The 27,012-nt window shown below is 43.8% G+C and overlaps 1 protein-coding gene across 5 annotated transcripts in view; it reads right to left on the reverse strand.

Annotated features, from left to right (window-relative positions):
* SIPA1L2 (signal induced proliferation associated 1 like 2) overlaps positions 1 to 27,012 on the reverse strand; it is a 238,301-nt gene that overhangs the window by 191,520 nt on the left and 19,769 nt on the right. For 2 of the 5 annotated variants that reach the window (XM_081570376.1, XM_081570373.1), the window contains exon 1: positions 7,242 to 7,583. The exons of the other annotated variants lie outside the window; for them this stretch is intronic. The gene's annotated coding sequence lies outside the window, so the exon portion shown is untranslated. Of the gene's footprint in view, positions 1 to 7,241; positions 7,584 to 27,012 lie in introns of those variants that run through there. 5 annotated transcript variants of the gene reach the window in all.

A 27,012-nucleotide genomic window follows, 5' to 3' on the forward strand; every position in this document is an offset into this window, starting at 1 on the left:
TAAAGTCAGCCACTGTTTACTCTCAGTCTAACTATTCAAAGGACTACCTATATTTCTTGCCTAATGTACCAGGCACTGACTTAGATGTTCAGGATGCATGAGGTGATGTCCCCAATGAAACCTCCACTTTCCAGCAACTTTCACACCTCGCCTGCCCCCATACCACCCAGCACATTGTCTGTGATCCATCTCATTTCTGGAATCCTCAATTAGGACAAGGCAGGTCTAGCTCCTGCTGCATTTGGCAATTTTCCCAAAGGTCTTAAAGCAACAACCCTCAAAAGTGTAAACTATGGCCCTGCTGGCATCCTACAGGCTCGTCCATGGGATCTGCAAGGTCAAAATACTTTCAGGATAACTCTAAGACACTATGTGCCTGTTTGACTGCATCCGTGGTACAGAAGTAACAGCCTGTAAAACTGCTGGCACGTTAGCACAAGGCAGTGGCGCCAAGCTGTACTGGTAAGTGTACTGCACAGCTGCAGTTAAAATGAACAGGTAGAAGGAGGGTCTCCTTGATAAAGAAGGAAAATAATTTTATCAAAGCTCAGTCCTGGAGTGCAAGCTTTTCAACATTCTGTGCATGAAAGAGCAGCACACAGCAAAAACTACACGCCACATGCAGCAGGGGTTTCCAGGAAAAACATCTGGGAGACCAGGCCAAGGGGCAAATGAGCCACTTCTTCATGAAACATCAGCTTTTACTTGAAGGCATGATATACAAACCAGGGTGATTCAGACATGGCTCTTTGGAAGACATTTTATAGAAAAGAAACAACCAAGGGGACTTCCCTGGCAGTCCAGTGGTTAAGACTCTTTGCTGCCAAAACAGGGGGCACAGGTTTGATCCCTGGTCTGGGAACTAAGATCCCACATGCCGTGTGGTATAGCTGAAAGGTAAAAAAATGTGGAGCTGACAACTTCCCTATATATATTTTCTTAGTGGTGATATAAATTTTGCAAAATGATATTTTCGCAAATATACGCAAAATGATATATATCAACATTCGGGAGATTTTCCAAATGACCAATGCATGATATTTAAAATCATATATGGAATAGGGTTTTAAAAGTTCATAGATCAGGTTTCAAAATCTACATCTCAACCAACCTTTAAGAAACTACCACTTGTTAGCACAGCATTAAAGAAAAGAATCCACATTTATCTAAAAAGATATTAAAACACTCCCACTGTGCATCAACATTATTGTGTGGGGCTGGATTTTCTTCATACGTGAAAACCAAAACAATCATTATATCAGAATGAATGTAGGTATAAGATGAGATAATGCAGCTGTCTTCCATTAAGCCAGATATTAGCAATTTTTGCAAAAAATTATAAAGCACTCTTCTCAATCAGGTTTCTTTCATTTCAGAAAATGGTTACTTCTCATAAAACTGGTATTTACATTAACAAGTAGTTGGTTTATTATTTTTTAAATTTAATAATGATCTTTTAAAATTTCTTGGATTTTATTCCTAACAGAATAAATATCAGAAGATATTTGTTACATACATAAAAGCTCCTTAAAGCCCTAAAAAATTTTTAAGAGTATAAAAAGATTCTAAGACTAAAATATTTTAAGAAGAACTTTTAGGACTTCCCTGGTGGTATAGTGGATAAGAATCCGCCAGTCAGTGCAAGGGACACGGGTTCTATAGCTGGTCCAGAAAGATTCCACATGCCTTGAAGCAACTAGGCCTGTCTGTCCCAACTACTGAGCCCACCGTCTAGAGCCCAAGAGCCACCTCTACTGAAGCCCACGTGCCCAGAGCCTGAGTTCTGCAGGAAGAGAAGCCCTGGCATTGAGAAACCCACATACTGCAGTGAAGAGGAGCCCCCAGTCACCACAACAAGAGAAAGCCTGCACGTAGCAAAGAAGACCCAGCGCAACCAAAAACAAATACTTTTTTAAAATTTCTTAAAAAAAAAAAAAAAGTAACTTTTAGATGGCAACTCACACAAAAAAACAAATTTGAGAAAAAAATTTACTTGCTTTATTTAAAGCAAGTAAACTAACATTTCTTAATCATCAGAGAATAATGCAAAAACGGCAGTTCCACTTTACTCATTTAGCCAAATACGCAGTTATTGAGGCTTCTCTTTAGGGACAGACAAATGGTTAAAGTATTTAAACATTTGGGTCTCCAGTAATCTCCTACATCTTTCCTTTTCTCCTTTGCTTTTCACTTCTCTTCTCTTCCCAGCAAAATGGCTGTCTGAGGAGGCCTTACAGATAGCTGGGAAGAGAAGAGAAGCGAAAAGCAAAGGAGAAAAGGAAAGATATTCTCATCTGAATGCAGAGTTCCAAAGAATAGCAAGGAGAGATAAGAAAGCCTTCCTCAGCGATCAATGCAAACAAATAGAGGAAAACAACAGATTGGGAAAGACTAGGGACCTCTTCAAGAAAATTAGAGATACCAAAGGAACACTTCATGCAAAGATAGGCTCGATAAAGGACAGAAATGGTATGGACCTAACAGAAGCAGAAGATACTAAGAAGAGGTGGCAAGAATACACAGAAGAACTGTACAAAAAAGATCTTCACGACCCAGATAATCACGATGGTGTGATCACTCACCTAGAGCCAGACATCCTGGAATGTGAAGTCAAGTGGGCCTTAGAAAGCATCACTACGAACAAAGCTAGTGGAGGTGATGGAATTCCAGTTGAGCTATTTCAAATCCTCAAAGGTGATGCTGTGAAAGTGCTGCACTCCATATGCCAGCAAATTTGGAAAACTCAGCAGTGGCCACAGGACTGGAAAAGGTCAGTTTTCGTTCCAATCCCAAAGAAAGGCAATGCCAAAGAATGCTCAAACTACCGCACAATTGCACTCATCTCACATGCTAGCAAAGTAATGCTCAAAATTCTCCAAGCCAGGCTTCAGCAATACGTGAACCGTGAACTTCCAGATGTTCAAGCTGGTTTTAGAAAAGGCAGAGGAACCAGAGATCAAATTGCCAATATCCGCTGGATCATCGAAAAAGCAAGAGAGTTCCAGAAAAACATCTATTTCTGCTTTATTGACTATGCCAAAGCCTTTGACTGTGTGGATCACAATAAACTGTGGAAAATTCTGAAAGATATGGGAATACCAGACCATCTGACCTGTCTCTTGAGAAACCTGTATGCAGGTCAGGAAGCAACAGTTAGAACTGGACATGGAACAACAGACTGGTTCCAAATAGGAAAAGGAGTACGTCAAGGCTGTATATTGTCACCCTGCTTATTTAACTTATGTGCAGAGTACATCATGAGAAACGCTGGGCTGGAAGAAACACAAGCTGGAATCAAGATTGCTGGGAGAAATATCAATCACCTCAGATATGCGGATGACACCACCCTTATGGCAGAAAGTGAAGAAGAACTAAAGAGCCTCTTGATGAAGGTGAAGGAGGAGAGTGAAAAAGTTGGCTTAAAGCTCAACGTTCAGAAAACTAAGATCATGGCATCTGGTCCCATCACTCCATGGGAAATAGATGGGGAAACAGTGGAAACAGTGTCAGACTTTATTTTTTGGGGCTCCAGAATCACTGCTGATGGTGACTGCAGCCATGAAATTAAAAGACGCTTACTCCTTGGAAGGAAGGTTATGGCCAACCTAGACAGCATGTTTAAAAGCAGAGACATTACTTTGCCAACAAAAGTCCGTCTAGTCAAGGCTATGGTTTTTCCAGTGATCATGTATGGATGTGAGAGTTGGACGGTGAAGAAAGCTGAGCGCCGAAGAATTGATGCTTTTGAACTGTGGTGTTGGAGAAGACTCTTGAGAGTCCCTTGGACTGCAAGGAGATCCAATCAATCCATCCTAAAAGAGATCAATCCTGGGTGTTCATTGGAAGGTTTGATGTTGAAGCTGAAGCTCCAATACTTTGGCCACCTCATGCGAAGGGTTGACTCATTGGAAAAGACCCTAATGCTGGGTAGGATTGGGGGCGGGAGGAGAAGGGGACGACAGAGGATGAGATGGTTGGATGGCATCACCGACTCGATGAACATGGGTTTGGGTAGACTCCGGGAGTTGGTGATGGACAGAGAGGCCTGGCATGCTGCAATTCATGGGGTCGCAGAGAGTCGGACACGACTGAGTGACTGAACTGAACTAATCTCCTACAAATTTCCCAAATGACTAGCCTTGTCTGACAATACAGTACACTGTATGTAAATTCACCCAATTAGCTCACTGACACTTGTACATTCTCCTAAATTCACCAGCATTCACTGCACTGTCTTTTGCCACCACTGACTGAGAGACTTCTTGATGAATTATTGATTTTCTGCCAATTAATCACCATAGTAAGATTCAGTTAGGCTAATCTCTTTAGAAAAAAAAAAAATGTTTTTTCCAGTCCCATGTTGCTTGTATCCTTTAGCATCTGTTGAAGAATCAAAATAACTGGAAACCTAAGGGTGAGATAGATACTGAATCCTAAAAATATCCTTGATATAACTAACAAATAACTCAGTTGTCATACACTTAATTGGGCAAAGAACCTATTTTCCACTGGATCTCAGACTTGGCTGTTGTTCACTTAGATCTTTTCTCAGTTCTCTGACAACTCAGCAACTTCACTATGGGATCTTAGAATGAATCTGTTGTACTAAACTCAGCCCAAGACTATAAGCATGTTCCTATACTTTCACTGGTAAAAGTGGAATGCTTTAAGTCCATGAAGATTAAAAAAGAAAATTCATTACCTTAGGAAAGCATGGCTTCCCTGGTGACTCAATGGCAAAGAATCCTCCTGCCAATGTAGGAGATTCGGGTTCTATCTCTGGTGGGGATCAGGAAGATCCCCTGGAGAAGGAAATGGCAACCCACTCCAGAGTTCTTGCCTGGAGAATCTCATGGACAGAGGAGTCTAATGGGCTCCAGTCCATGGGGTCACAAAGAGTTGGACATGACTGAGCAACTGAACACACACACACACACACACACACACACAGAGGAAAGCATTCTTGAAATAATACTTGCACAGCTAAGTGGACACTCTTGCAGCAGCTCAAGACTCACTACTTTAGGATTGAAAACCTCAAGCAATACAGTAAGGTCATCACTGCACAAGCAGAGGCTTCCTCTGCAGGTCTCTATAGCCCACGTGAAAGTATTTGCAATCCAAGGATGCCAGCCCCGTGCATGCCTGGAACATCATCTCTCCATCCCCTCAGGCCAAGGAAATAAGGTCCCCCGACACCTTATGGGGCGACACAATGGGACAGGATGCCATCCTCATGTCCCTACACTCTCCCACCCCTATCTCAGGGGTTCTATCAGGCCTGCTACTCACAGCCTCAACAATTTATCTCAAGAATGCCCATCGTGGCTCTTCTTGAGTTCTCTAAAATGTGGCTGTCACCAATTTGAGCAGTGAGATTCCATAAGGCTTGATTTACTTTTGTGCCCAAGAGGAGGGTGGAGAAAGCAAATGATTTAAGCCACAGTTCAAAACCTGAAGAGAGAGAAGAAGGAAAAGAAATACAACTCAGCAAAAGCATCAATATCAATGAAACTGCTGGAGGGAGAGGGACATTTTGAGTTCATACACATTCTTTTCTAGAAAGAGGAAGGTATAGAGAAAAAACACAATGGACTTGATGTCAGATGCTAATTCGGAGCCCAGCCCTACCAACTTCCTGAAAAGGAGCCTGGCTCCCGGAAGCTGGCCGGCTTGGGCTCAGGTCACAGAAGTTGTCACACACAAGGTCACGGCTGCCTTCCCTCCTACACATGCACCACCACAAAAGAGGAAAAACTCTCTTCCAACTAACAGCATGCCAAAGTCACAGTATCAAACAGCAGATTCATTACCAGGCGCTAGAGGAAGCAGAGTAGAGAGAGACGTAACCCCTGAAAGAGAGAACTGAAATGCATCATTTAAACCACAGCAATACAAACAGGAATAGCAGTGCTTTGTACAGGTTTCCTCAATATAGTTCACAAACAAGAGGTACTAACCCTTGAACAAGCCAAAAGTCTACTTAAAGGCAAAGCCGGTGGGTCAGAACATGGTACTTAAAGGACTGGGGTTGTTTTCAGAGATGGTGGCAGAGTGGTCTCCATCTCTCCTGGACGTGCTGGCCCCTCCATTGTCCTGTGTGAAGGTTTCAGCCCAAATGGGAAGGATGAGAAAACAGCCAAGGGTATTTGAATGGAAAGACTTAGTAAATCAAAAATGAGTAACTCTGCCTATTATAAAAATACTACACACGTGATTCTCTGCTTCCCTGACCAAACTGGAAAATAATTCAACTGTTTACATTTCAGGGAGGGGGTTTAAAAAAAGGAAAAAAGAAGAGCTGAAATTTTCCACGCTTGTCAGCATGGGGTTGGAATCAGTCCTAAGCAAGGGGACAAGTTGGTCCTGTGCTGTCTGTCACCTCTTTCTCTATCCCAGGTCTGCCCGGGCACAGGGGACCAGGGGGCCAGGGTGGGGGCCAGGGGCTCCCACTGGCCCAGACAGGACAGCAGGGCACGCAGGGACCTGCCAGGAAGGCCCTCCCAGGGCGCAAGACTGCGGCTGCCTCCAGCTGGGTTTCCAGACAGACACCAGCTTAACCTTTAACCTGGCCCTGCCGGGCTGTCTGGCACCTCTGCCTTTTGGCCTTAGGCCATCTCAGTGCAGTTTATCCACTGGTGTGGCTCTTTCTCACCCTTCGAGTCTCCCTAGTGAGGCCACCACAGGACTGAGTCTAATAAAGTGAAAAAGGGATGGTCCCTGATAGACATGAGATGAGCAAATGTTTCAGGGTCCTTGCACCAAGACTCCAAGCTAAGCAGGTAGTCAGTGATGGAGGTGATTTCTATTTAAACAACCGATGGGCCTGGGCTGCAAATCTAAATGATCCTTACTCCAGAGGATCCAAAGTCACATGAAAATTTCATTTACCAGAATACATTAAGTGCGACTCTTCTTTAAGAAAATAAACACAGTTGAAATGGTAACAGCTGAGGTCTCCAAGCCCCGCCTGCCAGGAACAGCCACTTCCATGGGTGCTTCTAGACGAGGGACATCCTCCTAATTCAGTGGACTAATCAGTGCTGGAAAGTGGCCACCAGAATCAGGGGGAAAAGATGACGTGATTATCTATTTCCACTAACTTACTGCAAATAAACCAGCACAGAAAGAGAAGGAAAAGAAGTAAAATTATCAATTCTTAGACACAGACATGCACACACACTCTTAGAGGCTGTCTGATAGCAAGAGAATATTTAGCACAGACATTTGCAGACACTTACTGTCTGAATTAAAATGGGAAGCTGCAGAGATGGAAGTCGGTGAATAATTAGCAGCGAAGACAATCTGACTCTGCTCTCTGCCAGATACAATTACTTTCGCTCCATCTTGGGGAGGTAAATGTGTCTAAACGGGTAAAGCTGAATGGGATCACCTGCCACTTGTTTTCCAAAACAATTGTGGGCCACCTAAAATGCTCACATCTAAAAAATAAGGCATATTCTATTATAAATCAAGACTGCTGATCTTAAATCAAAATAGCCTTTGGTTTATATGTGAAAGTAAAACAAAAGCTGGTTTAGCAAGCTGTCTCGGCACTTCTGGCCCTATGGCATCAGAAGACTAAGAAAAACTTTCTGAATCATCGAAGAAAGGAATGTTTATTGTTGACCAAAAGCTTGGTCAATTGATAAGTCTTCTAGAATTTAGGGGAAAAATGTTCTTTTTCAGAACCTTTCCAACTATTCCTTAAAGAACCTTAGGAAACTAGCAACAACTAATTTCTGATATAAAACAAAAATGAGCACTAATATTTCAAACTTTATTTTATCCTTTCCATATATTCTGAGAAAAAGAAGAAAGAAAAAAAACTGAAATGAAAATGCCTCTCTCCTTAATTCATGTATTTCGGACTTCTCTGTTGTTTTACAACTAGAAAACCAGAAGAGGAGACAAAGACAGTTACAAATAAAATAAGTTCCTTGTAATTTTTTTAAGATTCTTTTTTTATGTGGACCATTTTTAGATTGAGCTTGTTACAATATTGTCTCTGTTTTATGTTTTGGGTTTTTGGCTGTGAGGCATGTAGATCTTAGCTCCCTGACCAGGGATCGAACCTACATCCTCTGCTTCAGAAGGCAAAGTCTTAACCACTGGACCACCAGGAAAGACCCAGTTCCTTTTAATTCTTAACGTCAAGAGGCTTTCAGTTTCTTGAAGACTTCAGACTTTCAGGATAGTGGTCCAATCCTAGGCCTGAACTTACACAGGTAAATCTAAATTGACTTTGGAAAATCAGACACCAGTTCCAAAATGACTCTGAAGACGTGTCTTCTCTGGGGCTATTTAGATGATCACATTTCATCCCACACACTCATAACAAATACAAAAACAACTTGTTTAAGAAAAACAAGGTGATGGCTTTCTAAAAAGTTCAAAATCAAACATTCTACTCTCTCACCAAGATGTCTATAAATTGTCACGTTGAATTATCTGGTCAAACTCCCATAAGACAGTCAAGAAATGCACGTTTGCTTAATGAGAGCACTAATGATGGGCTGAATACACTGGGTCCTTGCTGTGGCCTGAGCTAGGCTACACATTAAGCCTATGGCTAAAACATCAGCCCTCCTTTTGAGATATTCTGAGCATCAGCAGGACATTAACTAGGGGTGTTCTTTTCAAGGTCTGACCCGCAGACTACATTATAGTTTTTTAAAAAGTAGCTCTGTCAACTAAGGAATTCTGAAAAAACTCTTAGGAAAGATTTACTGTCTCTAGGGTGCTTTTCATAAAATGATTTCTTATGGTTTCACTAAACTGATCAGAGAGAAACGTTCCAAACTGTCTATAAAATATTTCTAGGCATCTTGAAAGTTAGCAGAGTGGCAAGAATTTTCCAACAAGTTGTCAAAACAAAAGGAAAAGATAGAAATTCTCAGCCAAACAGAGAACAACATAAAGATATCCCATTAAAGAAAAAAAAAAAAAAAAGAAGACTCCTCCCTGTGAAATAAGCAATATTCACAGAGCTAGAAGGATGAGCTTTAGAAAACCTGACTTTTAGCAAGCAAATATCTGGACCATCTGACCCAAGGGGTGTCTTCTCTCTGCGGACACATCAAGGGCAGAGAGCCTGCCTAGGCAGGCACGTCGAGCTCATGCGAATGGTCAGCGCCAGTGCACACAAGAAAACTCAGGCCCCTCTGTCAACCCCGCTCAGCTGCTGCCCTGACTGACCCTCTGCCCAATGGCAGGACCTCTGACCTCTGGCCGCAGCCTCCCATCAAGCAGCGGGCTGGTTCCAGTCCCGTTATTTGTCAACACCCCCTTCCCTCCGGTTTTCCAACCACCTCACTCCATCGCCCCCTCCCACAACTTCCCGTATCTACACAAAAAGCGAGTATAAAACATGAACCAAAGGAGATGAAGAGGAAATCATAGCTAGAGCCCAAAGTGGCAAAGTCCATGAAGTGGGCCACAGGGGGAAAGGGAATGAATAAAACTGAGTAGCTGGTCTCAGAAGAGAATGAAAACACATGAAGCTGAGTGCAGGAGCTGGTATCCAAGATCCATGGATCAGGGGAGATGCCGCCCAGCACTCAGAAGACCAGGGCAGGGATTCCCACAGCAACCCCATTCTGAGCTCCGTGGCCACACATCCCAACAGCTTTGTCTGGAGACCGTGCAGTATAACTAACTGCTGCTCCCCAAATTCCATCCTCAGTCTCCTCCTGGAAGAACCGCCTTGGACCAGTGCCGAAGGGAGCAGAGTTCAATTCTCCATTCCCCAGCTTTGTTCTAACAAGTCACCCCTCAGACCATGGGGTGCAGGTTCAAGGCAGTCCCCTGCCCAGGATACCCAAAGCCATGGATGCTCAAGGCCCTCACAGGCAGTGCCCTGTACCCACAGAGCCCCACACGCACAGAGCCTATGGACATCGAGCTCACTGTATCAACAGCTCCAGTTCCTCCCAGGCTGACAACCCTTAATGCCCTAAGCCACCTCAATTTAATAAGCGCGCTCTTTTTTTTTTCCACCACATTGCACAGCATGTGGGATCTTAGTTCCCAGACCAGGGATTGAACCGGTGCCCCCTGCTGAACAGACTGATCTGTTAAGCATGGACCCTTAACCACTGGGCCACCAGGACAGTTCCAAATAAGCTATCTCTTAGAGCTACTCAGAATCCCTCCTGAAATTACCTAATTCCACTTAACTTTTAGAAAAACTTCAAGTCTGAAAACCAGGAAGAGAGGCAATAAGCCAGGATGCTCAGAATAGAAGGACAGCGCCCAGAGCTCCCACAGGCAGTCCTGGTGTGGCGCGGCCCTCAGGGCCAGAACAGGGTTCATCCCATTTAATCAAAGCCTCTGGGGTGGGGCCTGCGCATCCCACTCATGATTCCAGCGTGCGGCCAAGTGCAATCCCACTAAAGAAATATGAGCAAAGCCCCAGTTCTGATCTGAAAGCAACTGGTTCCTGCGAGCACTCACACTGTCCATCACTGCGTCACCTCACTGACCACTTTTCACTTCGTATAAATCCACCCTGCTGGTGGAAATCACTGCTTGGCTGGCTAGGGAGGGGTTAGGCTGGGTCTCAGGGTCATTTCTGGCCACAGTCCCTTTCATTCATACAAAGAATACTACCCCCCTTGCATTTAATTTCCAGAAAGCACAAAGCCTTACTCTAATCAACTGGCTAAGAACATTAAACCATCAAAGAGAAAAATGTCCAAGTCTGGGTCCCTAAGCACAATTGAAGATGCAGTGAAAAGTTTCAACCTGAAACAACTGCCCTCCACCCCCACCTCCCTACTCCCCCAGTCCCTAACCTCCATCCCCCTCCTCCTCCAGCCCCCACCCCCCACCGCGTGGAAGAGCAAGGACCAAGGACAGGCAGAGGTCAGGAGCACACGACTCTTTGTGCTCAACTGTCACTGCTGCCACAGGGCGGATCCTGGCTCTTTTCAGCTGTCACCTTCCTCATAAAGGAGAGAGGGCGGGTGGCCTGGACACTCTCCCTGCAAGCTAACTAATCTCATTCTCTCCAAGTCAAAGTGGGCTTGAGGTTTCCAGAGTAATCTATTGTGCTCCCACCACAATAGGGGTTGTCAGAATCCTGACTTTCATATACACTGTCCAAAGTAAGTTTTCAATGAGGGGCTGGGGGATGGGGAGGGACTATGTTCATATATATTTCCATCCATCAGACTAGAGTCTGTGTAGCAACGACCTTTTCCCCCGTCAATTAACATGCTCTCAAAATAAAAGAGGAACATCTGACTTTCAGAGACATTTGAAATTTGAGTTGTATTCTTTTTAAAAATTCAAAGGAAAAATCCTCGTTTCATTATGAATGGATCCACAAATACTAGCAACTTCAGCACTGACTCAGGCAGTGTAAATGTGCACACTGTGTTCCATGGGGGCTGGCACATTCCACTATCTGCAAGTTTCACTGCTGCTTTTACAACTGCTCTGATTCCCTAAAGATGCTCGCAGAGGGCTACCTTTATGAAGAAAAGTTATTTATTACAAAAGGTCTTAAGCTGGGGGTGGGGGTGAGGGAGGTGCCTATACACAGAGGAAGCGGGGGGAGAAAAGCCAGAAAGGTCTTCCTTAACACCAACCAGATTCCAGCCAGTCAAGGGGCGAGTCTGGAAGCAGATCTACTCAGGCTCCATTGAGACAGCCCCAGAACACAGCACAATGTCCTGAGTTCATCTCTCTGTCTTACTCTCCTGTCTTCCCTAACGACAGAGCACCAAACATGAACAGCATTCCTGGGAACAGTCTTCCAACGTTCTCATGGCTCCAGGAAAGCTGCCCCACGTGTTTACTACGTGAAATGAATTCTATATTTCCACAGCCACTGCTGCCTGGTTTGCTAAAAGTAACTCAAAGTCAGCCCTGGACCGAAGCAGAGTACGGCTGGGTCCCAAATCGCAAACCAGGAAGGACCCTAACATAATTCTTTGGTCACTGAACTTATTCATGCTAACAGGAAACATTTAAAATTGGTCCCAGAAAAATAAACTGTTAAAGCATTGCTTGTTGGTCTTCCTTGGTGGTTGAATAGTTAAGAATCTGCGAGCAAATGCAGGGGACACGGGTTCAATCCCTGGTCTGGGAACATCTCAGATGCTGAGGAGCAACTAAGCCCCATGCGCCTAGAGCTTCTGCTCTACAACAAGAGAAGCCTCTCCAACCAGAGAAAGCCCACGCACAGCAACAAAGACCCAGCACAGCCAAAAATAAATAAATAAAAAACATTGCTTGTTTCATCTTTTTGGGGTCAACTAATGTATTCTAAAGTAGCTATGTTCATATGGAGAAAGGGAATGCTGCCTTACTATTTGACTTCAACAAACACCTATGAAACATAATTTACCTGTTTGGAAAAACATGATATTAAAGAGCTTCTCTGGTGGCTCAGATGGTAAAAATCTGCCTGCAATGCAGGAGACCTGGGTTCGATTCCTGGGTCCGAAGATCCCCTGGAGAAGAAAATGGCAACCTACTCCAGTATTCTTGCCTGGAGAATCCCATGGACAGAGGAGCCTAGTGGGCTACAGACCATGGGGTTGTAAAGACTAGGACACAACTCAGAGACTAACATTTTCTTTCAAGATATTAAAATAATCGCTAGCGGGAAGGAGAGTTTGGAAGGAGCCTACTGTTAGTGAGCAGGGCGTCTTCCATATGGCTCTGGGATTCTTTCCCTCCTGAGATGGAGCAGCTGATCCCAGGGGCAGCAGCTCCCCCAGACCCAGGTCCCCGGGTGGGCCCCGTGCTGTGCAGGGACGTGGCCTAACCCTGAGACTCTCTCAGCAGAAGCGCTCGGTTTTCACCCCAAGCTGAGCCCTCCAACTTAACCTCCACCAGTGAGAAATGAGTATTTTGGCCTGTACTATTACTTTGTTGATAGCTCCCAATGCCATCAAAGCCTGGGCAGGAGAAGAGGGCACTACTTACTGAGTCTGTCACAGACCCCAACATCTGTGAATGTGTGACAGCATCAATTTCATTTTCCAAAAGGATACTGCGATCTAACATTCTTGCGTCTTGGAACACAGCTAAAATTAACATGTGGTATCTATAAACACACACACCCCTCCATCAGGATAGCTGAATTTGCATCACGGTTGGTTTATTTGCAAGTTGGCTGTTAAAATATATTAGAAAAGGTTACAATTTTAAAGAAATACTTATATCCTCATTCATTCCACAAAACTGACTGTTAGGTCTAAGAACTGTGCTGAAAACCAAGCCAGTAAGGCAATCACCTGGTCTCTGGCCCCCAGAGCCTACAGGCCGCCTGGGAAGAGAGGCGAGCCCCAGGTAGGCACAGTGAGCTGTAGTTATGTGCCAGGTAAGGAAGATGAGAATGCATGGTGAGGACAGGACTGAGTCCAAAGCCAGGAAGAGGGTCAGAAAAGCGTGGTCAGAAAAGTGTGCTCAGCACCGGTCTCACTGGAGAACTGAAGGATGAGCAGAGATGACCAAGCAAGGATAGAGTGAAAAGTCAGGGAAGTGGCCACCCCCAGGGAGAAGCACTGCAGGACGAAGGGTCTGGGTGAGAAGGTGCAAGTATGGATGATGGATTCAGCAGAAGCCAGGTGACAACAGCCTCTATGTTGGCCCAGAGGGGTCTGGACTTCAAGATTTGATCTGGGAGTCAAAAGAATTCAGGATACCGATACAGCCATCCAGGCAAGAGAGACACACACCTCTCGGCTTTGTAGTAGCAGTAAAGACTTCAGAAATTTCAGAGGAGAACCCCAACTGAATTCCTTCTAGACAGGCTAAATCTGGAGTATCTGAAAGAAAACTTTTGTAAGGCAAATAAACACCTCATTTCACAAAACTGTTCTCTGCAATAGGATCTTCACATCTCTATTTTCTTGGGTTTTTTTGTTTTTGTTTTTTATGGACCATGTTTAAAGTTTTTTATTGAATTTGTTGCAATACTGTTTCTGTTTTATGTTTGGGCTTTTTGGAGACATGTGGGAGGTGGGATGTTTTCTGGAGACATGTGGGATCTTAGCTTCCCAACCAGGGACTGCACCCGCATCCCCTGCATAGGAAGGTGAAATCTTAACCACTGGAAGGACAGGGAAGTCCCCTCCATTTTCTTAAAGCCAGATACATCATCGCTTGTGCACTGCAGCCAGTCCTGAAATTGACAAGGCTTTCTGATCACTGCACCTTCATCCTCAGCCTGGCCCTGAATTCCCAACTGTCCTTTCCTGGCTCTCAAAGGGTAAGAGACCTGTTGCTCTTTTGTGTCACTGTCCCTTTAAAGGACAACTTGTGCCCAACTTAAAGACACCTGTTGTTCTTGCCTTCATCCAGAAGGCATCAGCAGAGACTAGTGAGCCAGACTCAGAGATGAACCAGGACAATCAGGCCTCAGAAGCATCTCAACTCCGAAACTGTCCCTGACCTCTCGGGATGAAGGTGGTCAGTGTGATGCATCCTGTAAAACAAGTTTATTCTCTGGCTAGAAGCTGGTCCCTGAGTTACGTGACACGCCCACCCCAAATAAAAGACTTCTTAGCCTTGGGATTTTTAGCCTGCTCATTTAAATTTAATTCAACAATTGCTGACTGGGCAATTTCCTGGATGATCTGAAATCTATCAGATCCTGAAACGTCACTTCCCTGAACAAACAAGGGGTACAAGCTGTCCGCTGGGCAAACAGCACAAAGTCACAGGCTTTAATACCTGGACTGCAACAGAATGCAGGTGGGGTAGGGGTTCTAGACCTGGATTACAGATCCATTCTTTTTTAAATTACCCAAGGAGATGCAGCTGGTCACCTGGAACACAGCAGGCTGCAAAGTTATCTACTCTGCCAAAGCCAGTAACAGCTCCACGTTCCATGGTGGACCTCATCCAATGGCTGTTTCCTGACACCTTGTATCTCCCACGAATCGCACCACTTGGCAGGAGGATTCAGGACAACAGAATTATAGACAGGTTTTCAGCAAAGCTCTGCCAAGAAGAATTCTGGCCAAAGGCAAATTTTTACCTGTTGCCGGAAGTTGCATCACCTTCTATGAACGCATGCATACTCAGTTGTATCCGACTCTTTACGACCCCTTGGATTGTAGCCCACCAGGCTCCTCTGTCCATGGGATTCTCCAGGCAAGAACACTGGAGTAGGTTGCCATTTCCTCCTTCAGGGGATATTCCCAATCCAGGGATCGAACCTGAGTCTCCTGCATCACAGGCAGATTCTTTACCCACTGAGCCACCAGGGAAACCTTCTGTACGTTATCAGATCGCAACGTGCTAGCAGGTCTGGGGGGACCCACAATCCATGATATGCGCCCCTGGGTGCCCACCCTGAGTGGCTCGCCAGCAAGAAGTACCCTTGATGGCTTCTTGTTTGGTGAGGGTGGCTGCACTGATCCCCTTGGGTTCTAAGATAAACCCCCTCCTGGACTGCCAGCAGATCCAGGCAAAACAGCTTTCTTTGTGCAAAGCCTAAGTGTCCCACAAAAATGAATGTCACCACATGCACCAAGGCTGCAGGGAGGCCACAGCACAACCTCAAGCAGGCTCTGCAGAAATGCACCACCAAAAAGTCCTCCCCAAACCATGCAGGAATCCCGTCTTTACATTGGCATCTCCTGTCTGAGACAAGAAGCACCTTCCTGAAAGTATGTTAGATATATCAGATGAAAAATTTAACAACAAACTGCACTGGGAATTAGAAAGCAAACGCTTGGGCTTTGCTTGCATCTGTGCAAGGCTCTTGCCAGAACCATGGCAATAATCCAGGCCAGAGTTTATCACCTCTCTTGGCCTAAACTGGCTCTGAAAGCAAGACAATAATCCCTCATCAGCCTTGCCAGTGATGCTGAGCACTTTAAGCTCAGCTCTGGAAGGAACTATAAGCAGGACAGCCACTTTGAGTTTTCAGTGTTGGTGATGGTTATCCCCCACCTCAAAAAAAGCCAACATCTCTTTGCCTATCTGTACGGTGCTGTATTAAGCAGAATTACAAGGCACAATCTGAAAACAAAAAGCATACAATTAACTTTACCCTCCCTAATAAGGTAGGGCCAAAATCAACACGCCCTTTTATTTTCAATCAGGCATTTCTAATGTATTCTGGTTACTTCATGCTTGTAAGGGCAAGACCGCCTCATCCTGGCACATGCCCGACCCCCGGTGAGGTAGAAGCTGTGAGTGGGAAGGGGTGAGGGGGTGAGTTGCTAGGATGACGGCATCAAACTCTCACTGCCTGAAACTGACTTTTTCTTTTTCTCTATTGCCTGGGGGGGTGTGTTTATGTAATTTCCTAAAAGAGATGACAATCTGTGTTAACAAGAAAGACTGCTGGATGACATGGCAAGGTCTGAGCTGGCCAGGCAGCAAGCAGAGGCTGGTCCTGGGCTCCTCCTGGTGCCAGAACAGGAGGCCCAGGGTCACATCAGGAAGGAACGGAAGCCTCAGGACACGCCACAGCCCTGCAGCCAGCTGGAGGGAACACGATCATCCTCCCAGGCCTCTCAGGCTGGTTATGAATGTTCCACAGAATCGTGCAGGCCTCTATAAACACAGTTGTTTTTCACGACAAAAATACTTCCATTCCTCCCTGAGCATAAGGCGAGGAACCTGCCTCCTGCGGCTGGCTGTGGCCGAGACAAACCCACAGGGAGTGAGAGGGCTTCAGCTGCGGTCCCCAGCAGCACCTCTAAGGAAAACAGCGGAGCCCAGGGCAGGCTGGAGCCAGTGAAAATGGGATTCAGCCACATTTGAACACCAGGCTGCCCTGGCCAAGGCCAGGCATGATGGAGACCAGCCTGTCCCATGGCTGCAGTCTTCCAAGCAAGGCCCAAAGCCCCACGGGCCCCAAAGACTCTCAAAAGTACATGCGCAAAGTTCAAGGAGTAGTTTGAAGGGTGATTTAAGGAATCAATTTCCAGATTTGCACCTGCCAATGAAAGAACACTTCTATCTTCCCAACAGCTCCCCTCTCACTGAAATCTTACCCTGATGCATTGTTCCAAAGTTCGGAAACCTCTGAGACACCAAACAAAGGGGGTAATTCAAAATAATGATTATAAGGGAGTCTCCTTAATGATTAACCATGACTTCTTGAACTCACAAAGGTTCCCAATTTTATGTCTAAGCATTTTTCTGTTAGGAGCAAAAATTGGCCCATTTGGAGATGTTCTGGATTCAGAGAAAAAAACAATGAGAAGAGTAGGTTAACGATACGAATTTTCTTAAAAACACCTGGATTTTTTCCCCAAAATGCCAAACTGTTCAAGCCAAGCTAGAGATACAGTACAGATAACAAACATACTTGAACTATATACAAGTGGTTAATCACCTATATAAGGTGGTTAAAATCAAAATGCGAAAATTCTTTCAAGTCATACTGCCAAAAATTTATCCTAAGTCAACTCTCATATTATTTTCATCTTATTTGATGTTTAATATTTTCTACTTCTTGTTCACAAAAATAAATCATTTGAACCTGTGATTTTTTAGAAAAGGTCAGAAATCAACTTAAAATGTAAGTTGACATTGCCTTACATAAAATGTAAGACACATATGCACTCCCATGAGAAGTAGTACATAGTTTATAAAAGATTTCAGAAGGTACATGGACAAAAACATTGGAAGATGGTGCCCGAGAGACACCCCCCAAATGAGGCGGTCAGGGCAGCAAACACAGGTTGCAGGGCAGTGGGGAAATGTCACTTCCAGAAAAAGATGATGAGCCTGTAAGCCTGAAGGAAATAAAGGAGGGTATTGCAAGCAGAGAGGGATGATGCAAGGGAGAGAAGCAGGGGTCTCTGAGCTTGGAGGGCAGGTCGGGGCGGAGCAGGGTAGTGGGCTGGGCAGTGAAGGACTCATGTGCTGTGCTGAGGGGCACAGATCACATGTCAGTACCCAACAGAAGTGTTTAGGCAGGAGCATGTCATAACTGACTTGCTGCTCCACAAAGCAAGCACTGGGCGACCATAAGAAAGATGAGATGAAGACGGTGAGAATTCACAACAGAGAGATCAGTTGTTGGACAGTGATGTCCAAGAGAACCATCCATCAGCTGGACAGTGATGTCCAACACCGCTGGGAGTGTCCTGCTGTGCTCTCCAGTATGGCAGCCACCAGCCACACGTGGCTTGCCAACACCTGACATACGGCTCGTGAGATGGAGGAACTGAACTTCCATTTTCAATTTTAACTAATTTCAATGTAAAAGGGGACATGTGACTAGTAAGTACCATACTGGACACAGAGGCTAAGGAGCTATTTCTAAGAAGGAAAATTCGTCCAGAAGTAAGGCAGGAGCAGTGGAGGTGAAAGAGATTCAAGAAATATTTCTGAAGCAGAAGATGATGGTGACCCCCTGGACTGACAGGTGTAAGGACTAAGCTAGAGAGGACAGCAAGGTTGTTCTAACCAGAAGACCAGGTTGGTGCTGATAGCATAGTACTAGGAAGAAGAGAATGTACAAGGGATTTATGGGGAAGATAAAAGCTCCAGAATGGACTCATTTACTTTTAAATGTATCAAGATTATCCAGGGAAGATGGCAAGAAGGTGGCAAGAAAAAGACCAGAGAAGTAACTCTGTAGAGGTCACTATCACAGAGACAGTAAGACAGGCTACTAGGAGGGTAGGGTCACCCAGAGGGAAAAGACCACAGGATTCCCAACACTTCAAAGGTACTGAGGGCGCATGGATGGCAGAGGGAAAATGACCAGATGTACCCAGAGGAGCGAGGAGAGAAAAGGGTGCCAAGGAAGCTGCGGGGAGGAAGATGAGAGGGTGTTCCAACAAGTGGGGGTGTCCATCGGGGTCAAGCAGTGGAAGCTCAAGGGACAGGCCTGAGGGAAGTTGGGGACTTCTCGTGAGGCCAGGAGCTGCAGAGTGTGGGAGGAAGACAGACGCTGGATGGGAAGGGCCAGAGGATGGGAGCACTCATGCATGCCAGGACCGCGGCCAGGCCCTGGCACTGCAGTCATGTGGTCACAGGCAGGTCACAGTGATATCCAGATGCACCTGGGGCCCTCAGGCCCCACCCTAACACCAGCTACAAGACTACATCACCACTCTTATCATGGTAATTTCCTTTTCTAGGTCCTAACAGAAGCATTCAGAAAGGTAGGTAGCTACCTGTTTTCGACTAAGTAAAAGGGTATCCAGCAAAAAAACACCTTTGAAATCCAGGAAGTTAAGTGACCAGGAAGTTTAACAGGAATGAACATGAAACTCCATCCACAAAATGTCTCTGGTCATCCTATACCTGTCAGCTACATACTCTCTCTTTACATCTGGGGAGTGGTACTCTTCAAGCAAACTGACTTGACTCCATACAGGGATTAATTCCAGCCAGCAGAAGAATACAGCGCACAATGCTTCCTCACCCAAGTTCAAGATTCTTCAAAGGATTCCATAAGGTTGTTCAGCTTGAGGGAACCTCCCCTGCAAGATTCCACTCAAGGTTCTTCCAATCAACTTTATCTCCAACCCTCCAATCACTCGCGCATGCTAAGTCATTTCAGTTGTGTCCGACTCTTTGAGACCCTATGGACTGTAGCCCACCAGGCTCCTCTGTCCACGGGATTCTCCAAGCAAGAATACTGGAGTGCATTGCCATGCCCTCCTCCAGGGGCTTTCCGACCTAGGGATCGAACCCAATCACTCATGAAAGGAATAGCAATCCTTGAAGAAATCCTTGATTTTGGGGGTTTGGGCTTAAGCTGGCAGGCAGTCGTATCTGTTTCCTCACCAGGACATCCTCTCCTGTGCTTTTAGCATGCCCACACGTGAGGTAGGTACCTCAGCTCACACAGGGTGCTCAATAATGCCAATGAGGAACAGTGACTTGAAGTCACTGGGCACCCACCATGTGCCAGGCAAAGCACCTGCACAAGCATCCTCAGTGATCTCACAATCAGCTTTCACAACAGGCATCACGTTCCATCACATTTAGAGACATGGTGGTCCAGTGGTCAAGACTCCACGCTCCCAGTGCAAGCGGCACAGGTTCAATCCCTGGTCGGGGAACTATAAGACCATATGCCAAGGCCACAGTCAAAAATAATAAAAAACATTGAGAGACGTGCAAACCAAGTTGCAATTCACCAAGGTGGTAGTGAACTCTGATTCAAACTCAGGGCTGCCACAGTGCCCAAACCACTGTGGTGGGTACTTAAGAGACAGGCTGAATAAAGGCGGCTCCACGCTTCACACTCATTCCACTAAAATTACACTGACTTTTGAAATACAATTTCAGAAACTATAATTAAAAAAAAAACTTAGATATAGGATCTCTGATTCTCTACTAACTCATCACCCCCTCTACACACACACACAAATGTGCACTGACTGTCCTCAGAGCCAGAGACGGTCACTGCGTTCTGACCACTGGGGCAGGCTGCTCCAGACACAGCATGTTCAGATCACACATCTGTGCCACAGGTGTGGGATGCTCACAAGTGAAATAAATTCAAGGGCACTAACACTGCACGTATTTTAGAGGCATCTTTCGTAACAGCATGAGAATGGGCTTCATAATTGATTAATACTCTTCATCTACAATCATTACAATTTGATAGATACTACAAGCTGACTCCAGAGTTGCTATTCCAACATAATTCTTAAATCATGCTCTCATAAGTCATGGAGACTAATTCACAGAGAGACAATTAGCCTTTGACACTGCACTTAATTTAATAAGTCATTTCAGAATTTTAATAGGAGCACTAACAGGCATGAAAGAAGAATGAACTATTTTTTTGAGACCTTATAACTTACAAATTAGCTAATTTTTATTTTTAATGTAAATGTCAAAAAGCACAGTATCAAAGGGCCAGTAATTACTAATATAATGCCAAAAAAGACATGGATGTTATCAGAGTCAAGGTATCACTACTCTCAAAAATAGGCAAAGAGCTTTTTTTTTAATTTATTTATTTTTAACTGAAGGATAATTGCTTTACAATATTGTGTTGGTTTCTGCCATACATCAACATGAATCAGTCATAGGTATACTTATATCCCCTCCCTCCTGAGCCTCCTTCCCCAAAATAGGCAGAGTCTGAATGGTATTTTTAAAGTAAACGCCAAACTCTCTAACTTGACTCTTAATAACAACTAAGGAAAACATGCCCACGGTCACGGAAAGATAGCTGTGAGAGCTACATAAAATAATGTATATAAACGCAAGTCATTCAGTGCCTTACGAATGAAAGTGAAAGTGAAAGTGAAGTCGCTCAGTTGTGTGCGACTCTTTGAGACCCTGTGGACTGTAGTCCACCAGGCTCCTCCACCCATGGGATTTTCCAGGCAAGAGTACTGGAGTGGGTTGCCATTCCCTTTTCCAGGGGATCTTCCCAACCTAGGGATTGAACCTGGGTCTCTTGCATTGTAGACAGATGCTTTACCGTCTGAGCCACCACGGAAGCCCAAACGAATAAATTACATTATTGATATCAAAAAGTAAATTCCCTGAATGAATTTAATGTCTTTAAAGCATACACATTTTTTCCTATGCAACAAGGTTAAATGAAGGAAGGCAGTCAAAGGGTTAAACAAATCTAATGCTTAAACTCTAACATACAAGATCAAATAATTTTCAAATGACATCTACCTACATGATACTCCACTTAGATTATAAATACCTTTATGGTAAGGAACATGTACTTAAAACATATTTATTAGACATAAAAGTATCTAATAAATGTTTGCTAATTACTTGTCTCAAAAACTTCTCTTAAACATAACTCAAAAATACAAATCAAAAAGATTATACAATAAAATAAAACCAAATTTACATATTAAGCAAAAAAACTATACAGAAACATACTAATAGTTTCAAAGGACACATACATCTGTCAGAGGGCTTCCCAAGTGGCTCAGTCAGTAAAGAATCCACCATCAATGCAGAAGACCACCCACAATGCAGGAGACCTGGGTTCAATCCATGGATCAGGAAGATCCCCTGGAGAAAGTAATGACAACCCACTCCAGTATTCTTGTCCAGAAAATTCCATGGACAGAGAAGCCTGGTGGGCTATAGTCCATGGGGTCACAAGAGTCAGACACGACTTAGCAACTAACCACCATCACCATACCTGTCTCTATAATTCAAATATTTTAATATTATGTTTTTCCTGTTATAAAATTAGTATGTTCATTTTAGAAAAAACAGGAAAAAAATGCAAAAAAGAAAAAATAATTAGACATAACACAATCCTAAGTAATAACCACTGTAAATTTTTTAATGTATCCTCTTCTGTTAATGCATATGCATACTTAACTTTCCTGTGAAATGGGGATCTATTATATATACGGCCTAGCAATAAATTTTTTCATTTACTATTCTATGCACACTTTCCCATGTCATTAAGTGGCCTTATAAAACAAGCTATTTAATTGATTTAAATTATTTGATCATATGGAGAATCATAATTTAATGTCTTACTGCCAATATTTTTTCAGTTTCTCACGCTGTAACTAATACTGCATGAGCATCTTTCTATATAAGTCTTTTAGAGCAACTGTGATTATGTCATTGGGGTAAATTCCCCACCTCAAATGCCCACACAGTTATTAACCCCCTACTTCACTAAAAACTGCACAGAGCTTGGCCTAGCAGACTGGAGTGACTGGAATACAGAGGAAACCTACAACGTCCCTCTTTTAAAGCCTCTGGTCTGTTAACATCTGACCCAGAGCCCTGGAGGAGCAGCTTCCTTTGAAGTCTTCCAGCACAGGTGTAGGGTTACCTGGTAATGTTTCCATCTCCCACCCAGACCCCACCTTTCATCTCTGGAGGGGAACAGACAGAGAATCTCAGGTACAGCCTCTCACAAGGGGACAAATGTCCAGCAAGAGATGGTGCAGAGGCCAGACCACCTGGAATAGGTACAAAAGACAGAAATATTAGAAAACAAACAAATGGGCTGTGCACTGCTTTCAATATTATCTCTCTTGTCCTACCCTCTTAACAACCTCAGCCAATTACAAATGATCCTTCTCTTACTTAAAAAATTATCTTTGCATTTGGGTACTGTCAGATGACTCAAGTTAATAAAGGTTTTCTGTATTTGCTGCACATTTGTATCTCCATGCACATATTGCAAACAGGAGGAGGTCCATGTGCAGTTAGGGGTTGACCAGCACTCCTGGTAAGACAAGCCCTCAATCCAGAAATACCCACCAAGTGCCAAGCAGGCCAACCTGGCCAGAGGCGCCATGATGTCCCTCTGCCCTACCTTCATTTCCCAGCACAAAAGAACTCTTCCAGGACTTCCCTGGTGGTTCAGTTAACAATCCGCCTACCAGTGCAAGGGACACGGGTTTAACCCCTGGTCGGGAAAGATCCCACATGCCACAGGAAAACTAAGCCCGTGCACCACAATTACGAAGTCCATATGCTCTAGAACCCATGCTCCGCAACAAGAGAAGCCACTACAATGAGAAGCCCTTGCACTGCGATGAAGAGCAGCCCCCACTCGCCGCAACTAGAGAAAGCCCAAGTGCAGCAGTGAAGACACAGTGCAGCCACAGGTAAATATATTTTTTTAATTTTTTAATTAAAAAAAAAAGAACTCTTCCAAACATCATCCTATCCACCAACTACTCCCTCACTATAGACCTGTCTTCATGAAGTCAGATGTTACTTAATGCTATTCCCCCACTTTTAAGAAGAGGCAGCTGATTTTAAAGTGACCCCTTTTCTAATGGCTTGTATTCCACAATTTAACTTCACTTCTCTGAAAGCTAATGGGTAATGACCCACATCAACTACCTGCAGTGCAGTTTGGAAGTTGTTGGACTGGTATGGTGAGACTCATGACTAATCATGACCATTACGAGTATTAGGACTGTGATCTTTTATAGTTAGTTGTCAACTGTGACATAAAAGTACACAAAATCCAGAATCCGTTTTGTTCACCAAACGAACTATAAGTTTACAGACTAAACTGGCCACCAGTAACAGATTCAAAGATAAATTGTTTAATACATAATTTGCTTACTTTTTGCATAAATGTTTAAAGTGAATATACTGAATTTACTGAAACTGCTTTAAAATCTCTTCTTCCATTTCTATCAATGCAAAAATGCTTGTCTTCCATGAGAGGGTCTCTCTATAACCAGTGTTATTAAAACAAAACAGAGGGCTTCCCTAGAGGTCTCGAGGTTAAGAATCCACCTGCCAGTACCGGGGACACAGGCTCAATCCCTGGTTGGGGAAGATTTCACATGCCACAGGGCAACTAAATCCATCCTCCACAACTACTAAGTCCTCACTCTAGAGCCCACACGCCACAACTACTGAAGCCAGGGCACCCAGAGCCTGCCTCTGTGACAGGAGAAGCCACCACAGTGAAAAGTCCATGGAGCGCAACTAAAGAAGGTCCACGCACAGCAAGGAAGACCCAGTGTAGCCAAAAATAAATAAACAAAAGATAAATCTTTCTTTTTTTAAGTAGAAACTATTTAGATATATATTATCTCCTGCAAATAGCATGTCATCAATCTGACCCTGATGAGATAAATTAATAAGCAAGAAGCAAGCAAGCTCACTTACCACATTACAACCTTTAAATACTGATACAAGTGGTATTTGTTTGAAATTAATTGCACTTAACATGGGAAACTGCTCCTTTTTGCATTACTTTTGTTTGCTCATAGTTACAGAACAAGAAAATGTTGCATGTGTAATTGTGACTCATCATTTTAATCCCCGAATGCTCAGTTTCAGTGAACAAACTGCACAATTCTTTAAATGCCTTTCTTTCTTCCTATGTGTACTGTGATTGCATTCACAGGAGTGTCATTTTCTGGGTTAAGTCTAAGGATTATCAAAAATGACAGGAAGGAAAGAGATTTGCTTATATCTACAGATTTTTTAAAATGAAATACATGAGAAATTCTACTGAGTTTAATAAACAATAAAATATTTATAAGCAAGCTCTCTGGGGTCTGCCTTCAAATCTCACAAACACAACTCCACACACAATACTGACAAGGATCAACCCTGGCAACTGGATGGGATCCCAGGTCCCAGGATCAGCTCAGGGCTCAGGCTCCCTCAGCATGGGAGCCCCCCACCTCCAACACCAGTCTCCACAAGCCTGAACTCATCACAACACCAGGGCAAGTGTCTGATAAAAGCAGAATAAAGTGAATACATAAAGGGAAATAAAGGCAATACAACTGGGAGAAGCACCTCTGTCCAGAAAGCAACTTTGACTCACACTTCTAAAATGAGTTTTTAAAAAAAGCTATATGTTCTAACAAATAAGACCCAAAACACAGAGGGCCAAGAATGCTCTCTGACCTTCAGCTTAAACTTCAGCTGAGAAGCTGAATGAGCAGGATGGTAAGCAGTACTTTTCCAATGAACTTGATGAGGTCTTATATTGGTATTATATTGAAAATACAGCATTTTTGTAAGACTCTTCATATTAGATTTTTTTCAAAGGTATGCTGATCAAGGCTTCATAAGTCCCAGATCAGAGGCAAAAAGCAAAGTGACAGGTGGTCTCTAGCAGTCATCCACTCCTACAGTGGAGTCAAGGGGATGACCTCCAGGTGTAACAAGGGTCTATACATTCTCCAAAGGCATAAAATATAGAACTGTCTTCCAACAATTCTGGAAATTACTTGTAATCTAAACATTCAGAGATGACACGATTGTTGATCATGACCAGGCCTAGTCTTGCACTGTCCATAGAAATACAGTGTGAGCTTAATGTGTAACCAGGTTTAAAATTTTACTAATTTTGAAGTAAATTAAAAGATCAAATTGATTTTAATAATATATTCATTTTAACCTAATACATCCAAAATTTTAACAAGTCATCAAATATTAAGAAATTAGTAAGATTTTAAAACAATTTAAATAAAATAAAAAATAAACATTCAGAAGAGAGCAATAAGGATTTAAAACTGTGAACAAAATCAAGACACTACTTTAGAGACAATATTAGAAGGATCTGGACGCCTCCAAATGAAGTTATACGTCGAGAACAGAAAAGACATAATGGCAAAAAAAATTCTTGATGGGGATCAAATTAGTTCATTTCCATTAAGGGTGCACTGACTAGGATCTTTCAAGTGCTGTGTGCCTGTTCAATCCACAGCAGGTGAACAACAGGAAGCCAGGATGGTTTTGGACACAACAATGTAAGAACTGTCCCCAGGGTTCAAAGCAGGGCATGACAGGTCTTTATTTTGAGTCCAAAGATAGCAGAAGAAACTAAGTGGGAGGTGGTAGGTAAAAAAAGAAACCACTTCTGTGAGAATTATTAGGATATTTGCATTTTTTTTGGCATCTTCTCCCACTCTTCCCATCAAAGACATTACCCCTGAGAAACCAGCACCTTCTCCAGAAGCATCCCCTTTTCCTTCAAACCATTCTACCTACAAATTAAACTCACTTAATACATGAGATACAGGCCCACACTCCCTGCAGGGGCTGCCAAATACTTCGTGCGACAGCGCAGGCTGAAAAAAATGAAGGATTTGGGCGGATGGAATAGTGACTTATAAGAGCAAAGGCTGATGCAAATGTTTACCCATTAACTGAAAGTCAAAGTGCACACATTTTGGAGGCATGTCAGGTTTAGTCAGACACCAATAAATCACCAGGCTAGTTTTCTTCCCTTACACGGGAGTTTAATATTTCAGTTAAGAGAGAGACTCCGTCCTCTGAAGTTATATACACTTGATCTAGCTGATTAGGCTCCACATGGGGCTCTTTTGTTCACTACAGATAAAAAGATGTTAAAAAAAAAACCCCAAACTTGCCACAGTGCAAGCTGCAAACACACCATCTGCAGCTGCTCAGCCACAGCTACTGCCCCCAAAGCCAGTGAAAGGCTTGAGGAGTGCTCCTCTTCACTCCACGTTATCCTCAGCAGCTGTGTTCTCATCGCTCGGGAGGTTCCCTGATTCCTTCCACGCTTAAGTTATTGGCAAAAACTAGCAAACTCAGCACAAGCCATCTGCACCGCAGCCTGAACAGACAGCAGCCAGTGAAAGGAAACCAAGGCGACTCCCA

Source organism: Giraffa tippelskirchi, chromosome 2 (assembly GCF_054371585.1).
Source record: "Giraffa tippelskirchi isolate mGirTip1 chromosome 2, T2T-mGirTip1v1.2.pri, whole genome shotgun sequence".
Classification (NCBI taxonomy): Eukaryota; Metazoa; Chordata; class Mammalia; order Artiodactyla; family Giraffidae; genus Giraffa; species Giraffa tippelskirchi.